An 18,395-nucleotide genomic window follows, 5' to 3' on the forward strand; every position below is an offset into this window, starting at 1 on the left:
ATCTTAAACGGTGTGTAACACCCCCCGCAAACTGCCTTTCCCTCAATCCCCACCCCTTCCATGCCACGCTTGTCCTGCTGTTCCTCGAGTACCTCTTGTAAATCCCCACTTTAGAGCCTTTGATCTAGCTGCTTCCTTTGTGAAATGTCCCTCCTATGGACTGAATGTGTGTCTCTCAAATTCATGTGTTAGGTTCTAAGCCCCTGTGCACGTGTGCATGCTAAGCCGCTTCAGTCACGTCCGACTCAGCGACCCTCTGGACTGCAGCCCTCCAGGCTCGTCTGCCCGAGGGATTCTCCAGGCAAGAAGAGTGGGTTTCCATGCCCTCCTCCAGGGGATCTTCCCAACCCAGGGATTGAGCCCGCCTCTCTTACGTCTCCTGCACTGGCAAGTGGTTCTTTACTACTAGCGCCACTTGGAAAGACTCCCAGGCCCCTAAAGTACCTCAAAATGTGACTGGAGATAGGATCTTTCAAGACGTGACTGAGTTAAAGCGAGGCATATGAGGTGGACCCTAATCCACCCATGAGAGGAAGTTTGGACACAGACATGCAGTTTGAAGACCACATGAGAGCATAGGGAGAACACGGCCGTCTATAAGCCAGGAAGAGAGGCCCAGAGAAAACCTACTCTGCAGACACTTTGACCTTGGGCTTCTAACCTCCTGAATTGTGAGAAAACAAATTTCTGTAGCTTGAGTGGCTCAGTCTGTGGTGCTTTGTTATGGCACTGCTAGCAACCTATACAATCCCCCAAGGGTCACTTTCTCATGTTTTGCTTTGTTTTGTTTTTTCATGTTACCTTTTCAATAAGACATACTCTTGATTACTTAACTTTTTAAAAGCTATACAGAGCTTAGTTTCTGGTATCTTAAAAATTGAATAAAGTGAATATTCACTATTATTTTGTTTCAGGTATAATCCATAATGATTTGATATCTGCATGCAATCATCATGAAATGGAGTTTCCTAGGTGGCTCAGTGGTGAAGAATCTGCCTGCCAATGCAGGAGCCGCAGGAGACCCAGATTTGATCCCTGGGTCAGGAAGACCCGCTGGAGAAGGAAAGGGCAACCCACTCCAGTATTCCTGCCTGGGAGATTCCATGGACAGAGAAGGGCTACAGCCCATGCGATGGCAAAGAGCCAGACACGACTGAGTCACTGAGAATGCACATACCCATTATGAAATGATCACTGCAGTAAGCTCAGACCATACACGTTACTATGTCTATATTACATCCCCATGAGTATGTCTTATGTAACTGGAAGTTTGTACACCTTAATCTCCTTGACCTACTTTGCCCACCCTCCTATTCCCCTCTCTTCTGGCAACCACCAATTTGTTCTCTGTATCTATGAGTCTATTTTCATTTTGGTTTATCTCTTTTGTTTTTAGATTCCACTTAGAAGTTAGATCATGCAATTATTTGTCTTTCTCTATCTGACTTACTTTCCTTAAGCTAATACCCTCTAGATCCATTGGTAGTGTCCCAAACAGCAAATTTCATTTTTTATAGCTGAGTAATATTCCTGTGTGTGTGTATGTGTGTGCATGCACACGCAAGCATGCTCCACATCTTCTCTATCCATTCACCTACAGATGGACACTTAGGTTGGCTATTGCAATAATGTTGCATATATGTGCTAGAGTGCAAATATCTTTTAGTATTAGTGTTTTTGGTGCTTTGGGGGGTAAATACCCAGAAGTGAAATTGCTAGATCATATGGCAGTTCTATTTTTAATCTTTTGGGGAACCGCCGCACTGTTTTCCATATAGTGTATGCACCAACTTACAATCCCACCAATACTGTGCGAAGCTTTCCTTTTCTCCACATCCTTTCAACATATATCTCCTGTCTTTTTGATGATAGTCATTCTGACAAGTGTGAGGAAGTATCTTACTGTGGTCTTAATTTGCATTTCCTTGATGATTAGTGATGCTGAGCAACTTTTCATGTCTGCTTGCTATTTGTGTGTCTTTGGAAAAATATTCTGTTCCTTTGTCCATTTTTTAATCATGATGATCCTACTTGAAATTGCAACTTTCCTTTGTTCCCCGTCCTTCCAATCCCCACTCATAATCCCCTATACCCTACTTTTTTTTGCTTTAATAATATTAATCACCTTCCAACACACTCTAAAATTCCTCATTTACTGTGTTTATTTTTTATTTACTATCTCTCCCTGATAGAATTTAAGCTCCACAACAACAGGGGAATTTGGGGGGTTTTTTGTTTTTGTTGTTGTTATTCTCTGATTTATCCTCTGTGCCAAACATTTGGAGTATGTTTGATTCATAATAGACAGTCAATAAATATTTGTTGAATATTGAATGACTAAATGAAACAGGATTTTTGCCTCTCATTGATAGCTGACAGTATTTTTTTTTATAAACGATGTATGTTTTAAAATTTTATCTGTTTGAAAATGTATCTCCTATCCCATAAGAATATCTGTATTGTTTAGTCCAGAAATTGGAAAAAAATTCAAAAGTTTATTCTAGCATTTAGCGAGTACTTACAAAGTATCACGGATTATTTTATTTAATTTCCATAAAACCCAATGAGATATATGCTATTTAAATTACATTTTACAGATTAGAAAACAAAATGACTAAGAAATTAAATAACTTGTTCAAGGTTCTTGTTTTAGAAATGATGAATAGAATGTGAACCCAGGCAATCTGACCCCACAGCCTGTTCCCATAACTGCTATCTTATACAGTCTTTTAGACGAATATTGATTTTCAAGCCCCATAAGCAACTGGCCTCTCATCTCAACTTTTTTAATATCCCTGAAGTTGCAGTAGGAAGTATATCTATCTATATATTGTTTATTTAAATTAATAATAAACAATAGATTCTGATTTCGATGGGAGTATAATTAATGCCTTATTTGAAAGTTTCTTTCATTTAGTCTCAAGTTTCCCCCTTAAGTGGACTTTCTTATTCTTTATTGCTTTAATTCCCCCACAAATGTAATCATGTCTAAAGGTATTAATACATTCTTTAATGTTTCCATTTTATGCTTTGGAGTCTAGTTACAGCTAAAAAAAATAAAACAAGCCTTCTTATCAGAGAAGAATTTTCACATGATTAACTTTTAGGTTGATAGTATTCAACAAGGAAGGTAAAAATATCAACCATCTGATCAGATAATGTCACAATCCAATGAAATATATTATCCTGAGATTATGACCCTTGGCTATCTTTGATCTCCAAGTTCACAGGATTTAGTCTACATACTTCCTGCTCTGCACTCAGACCACAGTTCAGGTAAGAGGAGTATCAAGTGAAGAGTGCTGCTCTGAGTTATGATTGCTTGATTCTATTGTCCAGGCTTACTGTGGTATGGGTAATTAACCAAAAGGAAGACTAGTCCAGAAGCTCATCAGTTCTCTATAAAAATGAACTCTTTTCTTAAATGCTAATGTTTGTCTCTTATACACTTAAAAAGAATGAACCAATAAGAATCCACCTTTCAATGCAGGGGACACAGGTCCAGTCCCTGGTCTGGGCAGATCCCATATGCTGTGGGGCAACCGAGCCTGTGTGCCACAACTGCAGAGAAACCCATGAGCCCCAGGGAGGATCCCATGTGCTGCAACAAGACCCTACAGTCAAATAAGGAAATAAAAAGAATGAATCAGTGTCCCCTCAGCATCTTGGAGTTCCATTTTAGCTGGACCATTAATGGTGCACGCCAATCATTCCACGAGACCACTGTGGATGACTCCCTCATTCATTCCCCACAACATTTATTTGTTCCCTAGTCTAGTTAAATCCTCTCAAGTACAATACTCCCTCTTTGTTTCAGAAAATAAACTTGCTTCTATTTTATAGAGAAAAAAATACAATTTTCAGGGGGAAGAATTCCTCAATTTCCTGTCCTCTCAAGTCAACTTTATGTGTGACCCTGCCTCTTTCAATCTTTCCCTATTTCCCAGCCAACTCCAGAATTGTACCTTTCTCCTGTACTTCCTAAATCTCTGTTTTCTTCACCTGTTAATACCTCAATTGGAGAGCTTTTAGTTTATACATCCACAGACCTTTCAGCTCTCCTCCTACATCACTGTCATCTCTTGGATCATTCTTAGGTCTCCTCGGTTGGGGCCTTCTTCTTTTCCTGCCCTCCATATTCTGCATCTTTAACTTACTCTTTTTTCTGTGCATGTTCCCTGGAAAGAATCTCATCCATTTAATAACTTTAAACACAGTACTTACACTATATACTTAGGATTTCCAGATTAATATCTCTAGGCCAAACCTCTCCTCTGCATTCAACACACATATATCCAGTTGTCAACTTGCCACACTCTTAAATGTCTTACTTAACATGTCCAAAACATGTTCTCCTAACCCTGCTTGTCTCCTATTTCTGTAACTCAGATCAGGGCCATTCTACTTAGATGTTTAAGCCAGCACTGTAAGTTATCTTCAACTTCCCCTTCTCTGGGTCCACACCCACATCATCTAGTCCCATAGCAATTCTGGGATATTATCTCCAAAACAAGTTCCACACCAATCCACTCTACATTTGCATTTTCATCTCCTAGTTCCAGGCCACACTCATTCTCTTGAGAGGAGAGGCTGTTTCTATTCTTACTTGCATGTCATATTTCAGGCCCTCATCACTTTTTCCTTGGACCACTGCCATAGCCTCTTGCCTTCTTTCACTCTAATCCTTTCTCTTCATTGCTGCCAGCTGGATCTTTTTAACATGTGGGATCCAGGTCATTAGCATTGGATACAAGGCCTTCCATGATCTGGTGTTTCTCTGTGTCCAAACTTATTTCCCTGCTACACTCCCATCAGCAGACACACTACGCACTTCCCTGCTTTAGCTGTGCTGCTCTCAGAACAACCATCCATTATTTATTTACCCCCAAAGAGATTCAGTTAAGGTTTCGTCCCTTCTAGAAAATCTCTCTTTACTTTGCACAATTCAAGAAATGTGGCCCTTAAGTTTTTACCTAGCTTCTGTCATGGCGCTTATCATAGAATGTTCGATCTCTCACACCAGACTGAGCAATCTGAGAGCAGAAACTTCAACTGTGTATGGCTGGAATAGAGTATGTGCTCCCTGACTGTTTACTGAATAAATTCACAGACGAATAATATAGTTTTCAATAAATTATAGAAGGACAGATACCTGGGCACAAAAGAAAAAGGCAACAAAACTATTCACTCTGGAGAGAGCTGTGGAATAAAGGACTGAGTAAAGAAAGCATTTTTGATGAAAGTGAAAGAAGAGAGTGAAAAAGCTAGTTTAAAACTTAACATTCAAAAAACTAAGATCATGGCATCTGGTCCTATCACTTCATGGCAAAGAGATGGGGAAATAATGGAAACAGTGACAGATTTTATTTTCTTGAGCTCCCAAATCACTGCAGATGGTGACTACAGCCATGAAATAAAAAGATGCTTGCTCCTTGGAAGAAAAACTATGACCAACCTAGACAGCATATTAAAAAGCAGAGACATTACTTTGCCAACAAAGGTCTGTCAAAGTTTTGCTTTTTCTAGTAGCCACGTATGGATGTGAGAGTTGGACCATAAAGAAAGCCGAGTGTCAAAGAATTTATGCTTTTGAACTGTGGTGTTGGAGAAGACTCTTGAGAGTCCCTCGGACTGCAAGAAGATCTGACCAGTCAATCCGAAAGGAAATCAGTCCTGAATATTCTTTGGAAGGACTGATGCTCAAGCTGAAACTCCAATACTTTGGCCACCTTATGCAAAGAAATGACTCCTTGGAAAAGACCCTGATGCTGGGCAAGACTGAAGGCAAGAGAAGGGAATGACAGAGGATGAGATGTTTGGATGGCATCACTGACTCAGTGGACATGAGACTGAGCAAACTTTGGGAGTTGGTGATGGACAGGGAAGCCTGGCGTGCTGCAGTCCATGGGGTCGCAAAAAGTCAGACATGATTGAGTGACTGAACTGACCTGAACTAAAAGGAAGAATTTTAATTTTTCTCTTTATATGTTTTAATTAAAAAAAAAATGACCTGTTGTGTGGGAGTTACCAGACGAAGAGAACATGAAATGAGTGCAATCAGAACCAAGCTCTCATCCCACACTAGAGTTCTAACTAACTGAATAATCCTGGACAAACCACTTGACTGATCTGGGCCTCAATTTCCTCATCTGTAAAATCAGAGGATTGGCTAAAGGAGGTGTTATTTTAAGATCTTTCTGAGGTTTAAAATTCAATTTTACAAATGGAAAAAAAGGAACTACTTTATAATGGAAACCTGAGTTCCCTTCTTCTGTTTTAATTTTTATATGCTCTTTGGATATTAAAAAGTTATTCCACAATTTCCTAGAACCAGGGTCCCAAAATTTCTATCTGCAAGGTATCAAAGAAAGTTTTCATTTGTTCTCTTGGCATACTTGACTTTTTGGAGAAAAATGTCTGAATGACTACATGTTTCTTTTTAGATGCATTCTCCAAAACAGTGTTCCAGGAGATTGAAATAAGTCACCTCAGTAGAGATCAAGTTTGGGAAATTGTTGCCTCCTAAAACCCTTTTAGAGGTGCACAACCTATCATGGTCTATTGAAGGCTCAGAGGAGTCCTGAAATATAGATATGTGCTTAGCAACATAAATAGGCACTTAGGACTTCCCTGGTGGCTCAGACGGTAAAGTGTCTGCCTGCAATGTGGGAGACTTGGGTTCAATTCCTGGGTCAGAAAGATCCCCTGCAGAAGGAAATGGCAACCCACTCCAGTACACTTGCCTGGAAAATCCCATGGACAGAGAAGGTTGGTAGATTACAGTCCATGGGGTCGCAAAGAGTCGGACATGACTGAGCAACTTCGCTTTCTTTCACTTTAGCATTTCTCTAGATATATTAGCATGAAACACTTTTTTCATGGCACATATGCTCATATCCTGTGGAAATTTGTTCTGATGGAACCAACTTGGGAAACTGACTTAGAGCAACCTTTCTACTGCTTATTTTTGCTTTTTTTCCATAAAGTTCCTGTGACTTTATAATATAATCATAGGACTAAGCATATACAATATGCATAAATATATTGACATTAAGTCATATTAAGCAGCTTGACTTAAGCTACAACTATTTCATGGCTCAAAGAATGCCCTTGACGATCCTTTCCAATCTGATCGTTATCCTCACCTAATCCATTTTTCTGTTTGGGGCTGCCTCAATGTAAAAGTTAATTTCTATGGAATTTCTTAAAAGTTAGCTACACAATACTTCTTAAGTCTTCCATTTTACTTTCTTGCTACTGATTAGAGTCACTATAACTTTACAACATTTTAAAACACATTTTTATAGATGTAAGTTATGGAACATTTCCAAGCTAATTTAGTTGGCACTTAAGCTTTTCTAAAAAATACAAGATCTCAGAAATTGCTTGAATTTCTTGCCTTATCACACTTGAACCATATCGTATTAGTAGTTAAAGCACTTAAATTACGGAATATATTCTTTCCATATCTCTTTGCACATAACAGATGCTATTCTGAGAAGTCCACTGAACTCTGAGTATGGTATATCATCCTGATGTCAGCAGTACAGACTGAAAATCTTTTAAAACATCTCCCTCATGTTTTATTATTCAAACAACAGCTTTTCACTTCTTTTCTAAGCAGATCTACTAATGCTTCATCAACTTAAGATCAGATTCGAGTCCCCAAGTAGAAAAATTGCAAAACATCAATTACTTGTTCTACTTTATAGGGATTTATTTTTAAAGCAGGCGGAGAACAGCTTTTTGATGGTCTGTGCTGCTGGACCTCACATGCTCAGCGTGACTGCAGACAGCTGCAACCAAAGTTAGCAAGAGGCTGACAGGCTTTGACCTGACTGCAGAACGCCATCAATAATCTGCAGCAAACACTGCGGGCTGCAGCCAAAGCAGTTGACAGCTGTCTCCTTAGGAGAATTTCAGAATAATTTCAGAGAGCCTGATTGTAACCACTTTTTAAAAATCCTCTGGCTTCAAATTTTTGGAGATAGAGTAGTTGAATGTGACTAATCTGAATAATGAATGTCATAATAGTTCTATTTAGAACTCAACTGAAACAATACATTTGAAGGAGCTAAGAAATAAATACTGTTTCAAAGCAAGGTATCACTATTAGTAGTATTGTTTTTGAATAACAGACTCAGCTCTAAATAGTATATCTTGGTTATAAGACACATGGGTAAAAATAGACTGACCCAAGTGAAAAAAGAAAGTCATAAGTATTTTAACATATTATTTGTAGTTAGGTTGCTTTTTAGGTATGATAATTAACATAGAGCATTGGCCTAAGGATATATAGATTAACGGAACAGAATAAATAAAACAGAAATTAATGATATGAGAATTTAATATCAGATACCAGCAGCAGCACAAATCTAAATGGGATGGGAAAGAAATTGGATAATTAGTATCATGGTTATTGGATAGCCACAAAATAAATTATCCTTACCTTGTACTATATACTTGTGTTTCTAGTATGGATGATTGAATTAAAACTAGAGAGTTTTAAGAGCTAAATATATAAATTAATTAATGCCAACTTAAACATTTAATAAGGGGGAATTGCTTATATAAACTGTGGCACATTTATGAGATTAAATTATAAACAGCCATCAAAAATTATGATTACTGTCTTAATCTGTTCGGGCTGCTATAACAAAATACTATAGATTGAATGGTTTATAAACATCAGAAATTTCTCACAATTCCAGGTGCTCCCAAGGTTAATGACGGAAGGGCAGAAGGCACTCTCTGGGGTCCCTTTTATAATGGCACTAATCCCATTCATGACAATTCCTTGTGACCTAATCACATCCCCAAAGCCCCACCTTTTAATGCATCACTCTGGGGTTAGGATTTCAGCATATGAGTTGTGGGGGACACAGCCATTCAGTCTATAGCAGTTACAAACAATATTGGCAATAAAAATGTATGATACATTGCTAAGTGAAAAGGGTGGATTGTAGCAAAATCTATGCAACTACATTATTTAAGTACAAATGTGTGTGAAGAAACTTCTAAATACCATGGGTTAAAGCAAGTAGAAGCCAATTTTTCTGTTAAATGAAAGTCTATTTGGTTGTCTTAAGGCTGGTATGGCATAATATATAATATTTTAGTATATAATATATAAGACCACATGGATATTACTGCTGATGTTCCGCCATGCATGGACTCAACCTCAAAACTGAAGGTGGAAATGTCTCTATCTCAGGGAGTAGGATGAAGAAAGAGATGAAGGGGAAAAAACCCAAAGGGCACTCATGCTGTCACTGAGGCATGATTCCCAGAAGTTGTCACATGACTCTTCCTCCTGCTTAGATCCCTCTGTCCTGAACTCTCCCTCAAGTGACCCTTCCTCACTGCAAGGAAAGCTGGAAAGTGTTGTTTCTAACTAGATGGCCATGTGTGTAGCCAAAAGTCAGGGGCTCTATCACCATAGAAGAAAGACAAGAGATTTTGGAAGGCAACAAAAAGTCTACATTTTAACACCATCTTTAAAAATGTACAAAAGCAGAGTGAAAAGAATGGAAGGAAATGAACCAATAGAAGAGAGTATGTCACTGAAAACAAGACACTCAATTCCTACTTTTGCTTTTTTTGTTTGTTGATTTTGAAGATCCGTCCTTGGTTGTGCTGCCAAGAGGAGTTCCTCTTTCCTGGATCCTTCTCTTCACATTGTCTTTATCTCCTCTGGCTCCTGACTTCTGGGTTTCCCTCTCCAAATACTCAAATCCTGTGCGCCTTCTCCTCTATTTGGCACAGAAGTTAAGCTCTGCCTTGCGTTTGGCCTTCAGAAAGTATACAGGAGCTGAACAACAAAAAGAGCTAGAGGGTAAGGGAATTCAAAGGGAATTCATGTAATTGTCTTCACAAGGCAACGGTATTTTGTTATTTCAATCTACAGACAGTATTTTCCCTAAAAGGAAGCTATAGCAAGTCCCAGGGATGGTATGACACCCATTAATCACTGTGCCCAGTTTACCTACAAACTCTGTTTGAGGAAAACCGTCCTACTGCTCACCTAGAGCTGAGGCAGCAGTTTACAAGTCTTGGACCCCATTTCCTCCAAGTCGCAACCAGATGGACCAGAGATAAGCATCTGATCTAAGAACAGCCTGGAGATAATAATACAGTCCAAAGAGGTGATAATCAATGTGAGCTGGGCCAGTTGGAAAACATTCTGAAGGCAAGCAGAAAGCCCTAAGTAAAGAAGTTATGAGGTCCAATAAAGATGCGTCAATAGAAAGAGGAAGATTGGCTGGTTTCATATTTCCATGTGGAAATTGCCACTCAGCATTTCTGAGGAAATCTGTATTTTTCTTAATGCTGAATCCCAAGAATAATCACCTGAGAAGCTGAGAAAACAGGGACAGGCACTACAACTATGCTGTGAGAATTAAAGCAGAGAAATCAACCTGGAAACATCTTTGGATGCATACAAGCCACTGAGGTCAAGGTGAATAAGAAGGAACAGGAAATGCTGACATGGCGGAAACAAAGGTTTAGGTTAGCATTAGAATAGGACAGGAACATACAGAACTGGCATGGTTACAATCCATCCAGTCACTTCTGCTTGCTGCTGTGGCTATGTTGTAAGTGTATTTCTGTGACCCCGTTTCTTGTTCACGATGAGTTATTATTGCAAATTGAAAGACATTAAGAAGTTTATGTGTATGGTACACTTAATAAAAATTCTGTGAACAGAGTTCCAAAAAATAAGTTTTGGAAGCAAAATGAGTCCTTAAATTGGCAATTTTCATGCATAATCCAATGAAGTGTGATGAACTTTGCTAGGAGATCTGAATGCTAAATTATTTAAATGTGCTATTGTGCTCAGTTGCTCAGTCATATCCGACTCTAGGGACCCTTTGGACTGTAGTCCACCAGGCTCCTCTGTCCATGGGATTTTCCAGGCCAGAATACTGGAGTGGGTTGCATTTCCTCCTCCACGGGATCTTCCCGACCCAGGGATCAAAATTGAATCTCCCATGTCTCCTGCATTATAGGCAGATTCTTTTACCACTGAGCCATCGGGAAGCCTCAAATTATTTGCTCATTGTTGTTGGAATATTTACCATAAGCTACAGGGGCTTCCTTGGTAGCTCAGTTGGTAAATAATTCATCTGCAATGCTACAGACCCCAGTTTGATATCTGGGTTGGGAAGATCCGCTGGAGAAAGGCCAGGCTACCCACTCCAGTGTTCTTGGGCTACCCTGGTGGTTCAGCTGGCAAAGAATCCACCTGCAATGTGGGAGACCTGGGTTCAATCACTGGATTGGAAAGATCCCCTGGAGAAGGGAACAGCTACCTACTCCAGTATTCTGGCCTGGAGAATTCCTTGAACTATACAGTCCATGGGGTCTCAAAGAGTCAGACACGACTGAGCAACTTTCACAGATCTTTGCAAATTCTATAATAGAAAAATACAGTGAGAAAAAGATGCGTATGTTGTGGAATACTAGTATATGAAATCAGAACAAGATCTAAGGTCTGAATTATCAAAAGCAATATTGATTTCAACAGCAAAGCCAAAACCAAGGCAAGAAGATAAAATATTTTCACCATTAAACAAATTTCATGAAACAGAAGTACCCAATTTGAGGACACTTTTGAATGCACTTTGAGCAATTTGACAACAGCAATGTAAAGTAAACGAAAAATTTCTACATTGAGCAGGCAATTAATTCTAGGTGCATTTTGAAGTTTTAAGAATAATAATTTCAAATGTTAGATGTTTGTATCATTCTATTTTAATTTTCAAAATTACTTTGACATTTATTTTGTTTTTTGCTTCATTTTAATGTCTTTTTTACTATATAATCAGGTAGAGATTATTTTCACATGCTTAATATATTTACATATTAATATATATTTTATGTATATTGATATTTTATATACTTACATATTATATATTTGCCTGTTAGTAAATATTTGCATGTTATATTTATTTATATATTAGTATATTTGTTGTTTATTAGTATATTAGTTACTGTGGGTGTTCTGGTCAGCCAAGCCTCTCTTGTCTCCTCGAGGCCCTCCTGTGATGCCGCTCTTCTTCCTTCAGTGAGAATCCTGTTCCCTTTATTGCCATATGTTACCTTACTGTAAATTATTGGAGGTAATCTGAGTATGTCTGAAGACCAGAAAAGGTCCGTTTTCATTTCAATCCCAGAGAAGGGCAGTGTCAAAGAATGTTCAAACTACCAGATAGGTGCTTTCATTTCCCATGCTAGTGAGGTTATGCTTAAAATCCTTCAAGCTAGGTTTCAGCAGTATGTATTCCAAGAACTTCCAGATGTACAGGCTGGGTTTAGAAAAGGCAGAGGAACCAGAAACCAAACTGCCAATATTTGTTGGATTATACAGAACGCAAGGGAGATCCAGAAAAATGTCTACTTCTGCTTCATTGACTACAGGAAAGCCTTTGACTGTGTGGATCACAGCAATCTGTGGAAAATTCTTAAAGAGACAGAAATACCAGACCACATTACCTTCCTGAGAAAGCAGCATGCGGGTCAAAAAGTAACAGTTTGAACATTACATGGAATAACAGACTGGTTCTAAATTGGAAAAGGAGTACATCAAGGCTATATACTGTCACCCTGTTTATTTAAAGTATATGAAGAGTACATCATGCAAAATACCAAGTTGGATGAGTCACAAGCCAGAATCAAGCTTGCCAGGAGAAATATTAACAACTTCAGATATGCAGATGGTACCACTGTAATGGCAGAAAGCAAAGGGAAACTAAAGAGCCTCTTGATGAGGGTGAAAGAGGAGAGTGAATAGGCTGGCTTAAAACTCGACATTCAAAAAACTAAGTTCATGGCATCTGGCCCCATCACTTAATAGCATATAGAAGGGGGAAAGAGTTCAAACAGTGACAGATTTTATTTTCTTGGGCTCCAAAATCATTGCAGATGTTGACGGCAGCCATGAAATTAAAAGATGTTTGCTCCTTGGATGGAAAGCTATGACAAACCTAGACAGCATATTAAAAAGCAGAGATAGCACTTGTCTGACAAAGGTCTAAATAGTCAAAGGTGTGGCTTTGCCAGTAGTCATGTATGGATGTGAGAGTTGGACCATAAAGAAAGCTGACCACCAAAGAATTGATGCTCTTGAACTGTGCTGGAGAAGACTCTTGAGAGACCCTTGAATTGCAAGGAGATCAAACCAGTCAATCCTAAAGGAAACCAACCCTGAATATTCATTGGAAGGTCTAATGCTGAAGCTGAAGCTCCAATCCTTTGGCCACCTGATGCAAAGAGCTGACTCACTGGAAAAGACCCTGACGCTGGGAAAGATTGAAGGCAAAAGGAGAAGAGGGTGGCAGAGGATGAGATAGTTAGATAGCCTCTTTGGCTCAATGGACATGAACTTGAGCCAACTCCAGGAGACAGTAGAGGCCAGGGAAGCCTGGCATGCCACAGTCTGTTGGGTGGCAAAGAGTCAGACACGACTTAGCCACTAAACAACAACAAAAGACCAGAACATGCACAAGACATTTAGAATTAAAGGATCAGTTGGGGTGTGATTGACAAAATACTGACATTTATTTTCAAGTAAGTATAGTCAATTAACAAGAAGGGATATTTCCCCTCCTGATTCACTAACCTTCCTTGCATTAAATTACATATAATTCTAAACTCTCCTATCTCAGAACACTGCTCTACCTCAGAAGCCCAAGTGTGGCCTCAGCCTAATGTCAGTCTCACTAAACAGGCTAAGGAATCACACTGATTATCTGGGTAGCACTGTAAAATGCCTACTACACTTAGCAGAATACAAAATTATTTCTTTAGTCTGTAGTCATCAGAAAGAATGCCAACACTTCCAAAATAGAACCAAACAATGAAAAACTAGACGAATGAAATGTAGATGAATGAAATTAGGGAGGCATTTAATAACTTAACTAAATATGCTTCCTCTACTGTAACTCACTCAATTGGGTTTCTGATTGTATTATCATTTCTCTCTCCATATTTTGGAGTTAATTCTTTGCTGATTTTTTTTCTGTCCTTTGCTTGAGTTACAGCTAAAAGAAATTTGTATCATAAATTAAAGTGCCCCCAAATGAAAATGATGCATAGATTCAATCCACATCTATTTGTAAACTATTTTTATTTTACTAAAAGGTGAATAAACTTCATTTTAAATCACCTACTATCTCAACCTGTATCTTTTCTCTTTAGAATATTAGATTTTCTATGTCTACATAATTTAAACATATTTCAATCTCAGACAACTTTATTATATTTTATGTTTTATTTTAATCAAACGTGAACACTGTTTTTCATTGTTGGACTATTTACTGTTGGGATGCAAATCACCTCATACATAAGGTTTCAGCAAACTTTTTCAGTAAAGGGTCAGCTGGTAAATATTTTCGGTTTTACAAGTCATACAGTTTCTGTCAAAATTATTCATTTCTACTTTTGTAGCATGAAAGCAGCCATGGAAACATTATATAAACAATGACTATGGCTATATGCCAATAAAGCATTTTTATGGACAATTAAATTTAAATTTCATATAATTTTTATGTGTGACAAAATATTACTCTTCTGTCAAATTTTCTCAAGCATTAAAAAGTGTATGGACACATTTGTGAGCCATACAAAAACAAATGATGGGCTGGATTTGACAAGTGGGTCATAGTTTTGACAACTCATGTATTAATACTATGACATACATACATACTCTAAATATTTTCAACATAGTGTTTCTATCCATTTCTATTGGAAAAGAATGAACTTTATAGTGTTAGCAGACAGAAATCTCATTTCATAGGTAAGCTTTTGACAGTTTTTAATTCAGCTACTTATATATTCCAACACTGTGTATCAGGATGATAGGGAGAAAATAACTATCTTTCATTTGAGTCAAAGTGGTTTATGTTAATCACATATAGAAACAAAATTGGATTAATAATACTTCTATCTCAACCTCAAAGGAGAACTGGAAGAAGTAATTAGTGATGTTCCATCAAAGAAGTAAAATTTCTACACAAATGCGGAATTTAATAAGGCACATGGACCTAGCTTTAATCAAACCCAATTAGGAACGTCTAGATTCCCACAAAGGAGACTGCAGGGTGATTGCTGACTTTACTGGGGAATACATGTTTGTATCGCTTTGCTCAACACGCTCAGTGAGTGCATTTAAAATATAATTTGGTTTGCACACAGCTTTCCCACAGTTTATCACATAAAATGAAGAACTGTAAGATGATACAAAAGCATCTATAAAATCTTCATCCACCCACTCCCGACCCTGCACCCTGAAAAGCACAAGTTGAAGACTAAAAGAATATTATCAGCCGGTTCTCCCTTCAAAACCACCAGTGGAACCCCAAAAGACCTCTACCTGTCCCCTTAGAAAGACATTCTCCAAGCATCAGAGGAGCCATTGGTACACATGAAGCAGAGCTGACCTCTCAACGGCATAGGGATTAGGGGTGCAGACTCTCCGCCCACTCAAAAATCCAAGTGCAATTTATAGTCCGCCCTCCTTATCTGTGGATTCAGTCAACTGTGAATTATATAATACTGTAGTACCTACTGACGGAAAAAAGAACCCTCATATAAGCGGACCCGTGCAGGTCAAACTCGTGTCATTCAATGCTCAATTGTATGTTGAATTTTCAAATTTAGAAAATTTCAAAATGCTAGAAAACAACCCTTTAAGTCATTACGCTGGCATCTGTCTTCTTGATCAGCCTTTCCTCTCTTCTGTACTCTGCTTCAGGCACTGTTTAACTCAAAAACCTCTTGAACATGGTTTAAACTACAAACCAGGGACTGAACTTCAAACCACGGATGATTTATTTGCTCCCTTTACCTTTGGGAACATGAGGTTTGCAGCGGCCTCTAGACACCACACATGGGTGCTTGCTAAGAACTAGATGCTTTCTCAGTGGTGGCAAAATCTTGGCTCTTCTTTTATGATTTTACCATGACTTGTAAAGTGGAAACTTCGATACATATCAAGTGCGAGTATAAAGTGACTAGTCTGAATTTGGGCTGGGCTCCACATGTTCCTATGCGGTAAAGGAGCCATTAGGTGTGACTTGGTGGTTTTGGAGTCAAACTCCGCCACAAATCTTGAGTTTAATTCTAGTGGAAAAATCTCGAACATCATAAATTTCCTTGCATGCTTCCAATTAGATATTTTGTATTTGCTTTGTTGAGTCTAATTGTTTCACTTCTCTTCGTTTCTGGCTTAGCTATGACTAGGATCATGCCAATAAAAAACTGATCTAGTCTCCAGTGGGATATTAATTTCATTTCTAAAGAAAATTAGATTTTAAAATTCCAGATTTCCATAGTTTTCCACAAAACACTTTATCGGACACTGAAGCTTACCTTTATTAAAGTCCTTACTGGCAAATAATTTTACAGATGTGCAATATATCACAGAAAAATAAAGTAACTTTCCTAAAAGTTGTCAGGGAAACATAAGTTCCTTGAATTCAAATATTTTGCTTATTCCTTTGAGTTTTTCCCCATTTAGATTTTAAAAATCACTTTAAATTATTGTTAAGTTAAATAGATTTTCCTTAAGGCTGAGTCTAATCTCTCTGGACATTACAGAACATTTCAAAAACACTGTTAGAAATAGTAGAAAGTTTTTTCTTCTTTAAAGTTTTATACCAAATTTTCATCTTTTACCTTAAAGTATATCCTCTTAAGTATAGTTTCCTCAATTGCAATTTGACTATTTTCCTCTTATCTTCTATTTAAAATGATATTTCAGATGGTTTTGGAAATGTTCACCATTTCATCAACTATTCAACAGGAGTCACTTTTCATTTTTCAGATGAAGTTAATTCTACAGCATGAGCTTCAGAAACTGACTTAAAAGTCAGTTCTTATACTCAAAGCTTAGATCACTGAACCATATAGTCCTGTAAAGGATATAGAAAATGATGTACATAGTAAAATAGTTTCCTTAAATACATCTGTATGTATCTCTAATGCCTGTAAAAAAAACAAAGTTCTCAATTTTTAATTCATAAATTAGCACTAGTATTAAATTCAAATATATCCAGATTCAAAAAATGATTAGATATTAAGTCTCTTACTAGATCAAGGATAACAGAAGGTGATACACAGATACCTAAATTTACAAAACTTAGGGAAGAGAGGAAACTGTTGTCATGTAGAACTAACCAAAGAAACATGAAGATGAACAACACGACCTAAAATATTAAAGTTAATCTAAAGACTAAACTGATGAAAGGCAGGCAAGAACTAGAAATGTGAGTCCTAATTGCAGTGTGTCTTTCTAAGTAGTAAACTGAACAGCAATTATTCTATTCATTCTTTCCATCAAGAAATAAGGATTTCTTGAACATGTACCACGAGCGAGGCACTGGAAATTCAGAGTCACATGTTGCACTTCATGGACTCAGGACTGAACAGGAGCTCCTAATCTGTAAGGACAAGGCATCTCCTACCATGTGTAATGAAATACTTCTTATTGCCCAATTCAAAGCTTCAAAAGGTTTCTTAACTATACTAACAAAAAAATATCAAGTGTCCATAGCAATTGCTTTGGGTGTGGTATAAAATGACAACTTTCCAGTCTCAGCGGTTAAGGGTAAGATGTTTTACTGCATTCAGATGTGCCAGTTACTGCACCTGGGACTAGAAAACTGTTTAGATGTATTGAGGTAAATTCAAGGAGGAGAAATATATGTCTTGCCTGATGATAAAAACATTGGTTATTGTTTCTGAATCCATCACTGAAGCATTCTACTTGGGCTCTTGGTGCTTCAGTTTCCTCATCTATAAACAAAATAATTGGATTCAATCTTTAAAATCTCTCTCTAGAATTTAATTCAGGAATTTTAAAATGGGAAGAAGTTGGTTTATTCACTTGCCTGATATGAACTGAATAACAACAAGTTATAGGGTTAAAATAATCAAGGAACTATGATAAGCAGAAAAAAAGGAAACGACATAGAGCATTTGCTGCCAAGAATTAGAAGCCAGACAGAAGACAAAGAACAGTCCACAGCAACTTGTCTGCACAATGCTTGGGCTGTGTGTGTAGGACATGCATCTTAACCAAACCAAACTCTTGACTATATAATCCCTTCCTGTCGAATCTTTCATCTAGTCTTGTCAGTTCTACCTCCAAAATACATCCCAAATTCATTGATGTGCCTTCATTTTCACAGTGATCATACTATCAATGTTCAAGCTAACTCATCTTTCACATGGGATAAGGAATAACCCAACTGGTCTTCCTGCTTCTATACTTATCAATCTAAGTAATTGTTTTTTCAATGAAAAGTTCAGATTTTTATTAGTTTCTTGAACTGTGGGTCATACTCAACATATTTTAATTCCTCCATGTCTTATTGCCAAGAAACAAGTTATTA

The 18,395-nt window shown here is 37.8% G+C and overlaps 1 protein-coding gene and 1 long non-coding RNA gene across 2 annotated transcripts in view; one reads left to right on the forward strand and one right to left on the reverse strand.

The window, feature by feature from the left end:
- Positions 1 to 18,395, reverse strand: part of SESTD1 (SEC14 and spectrin domain containing 1) — a 198,827-nt gene that overhangs the window by 155,551 nt on the left and 24,881 nt on the right. The window lies entirely within an intron of this gene.
- The window catches only part of LOC136165431 (uncharacterized), a 47,414-nt gene that overhangs the window by 27,344 nt on the left and 1,675 nt on the right, over positions 1 to 18,395 (forward strand). The gene's annotated exons all lie outside the window — the stretch shown is intronic.

Source organism: Muntiacus reevesi, chromosome 3, assembly GCF_963930625.1.
Source record: "Muntiacus reevesi chromosome 3, mMunRee1.1, whole genome shotgun sequence".
NCBI lineage: Eukaryota > Metazoa > Chordata > Mammalia > Artiodactyla > Cervidae > Muntiacus > Muntiacus reevesi.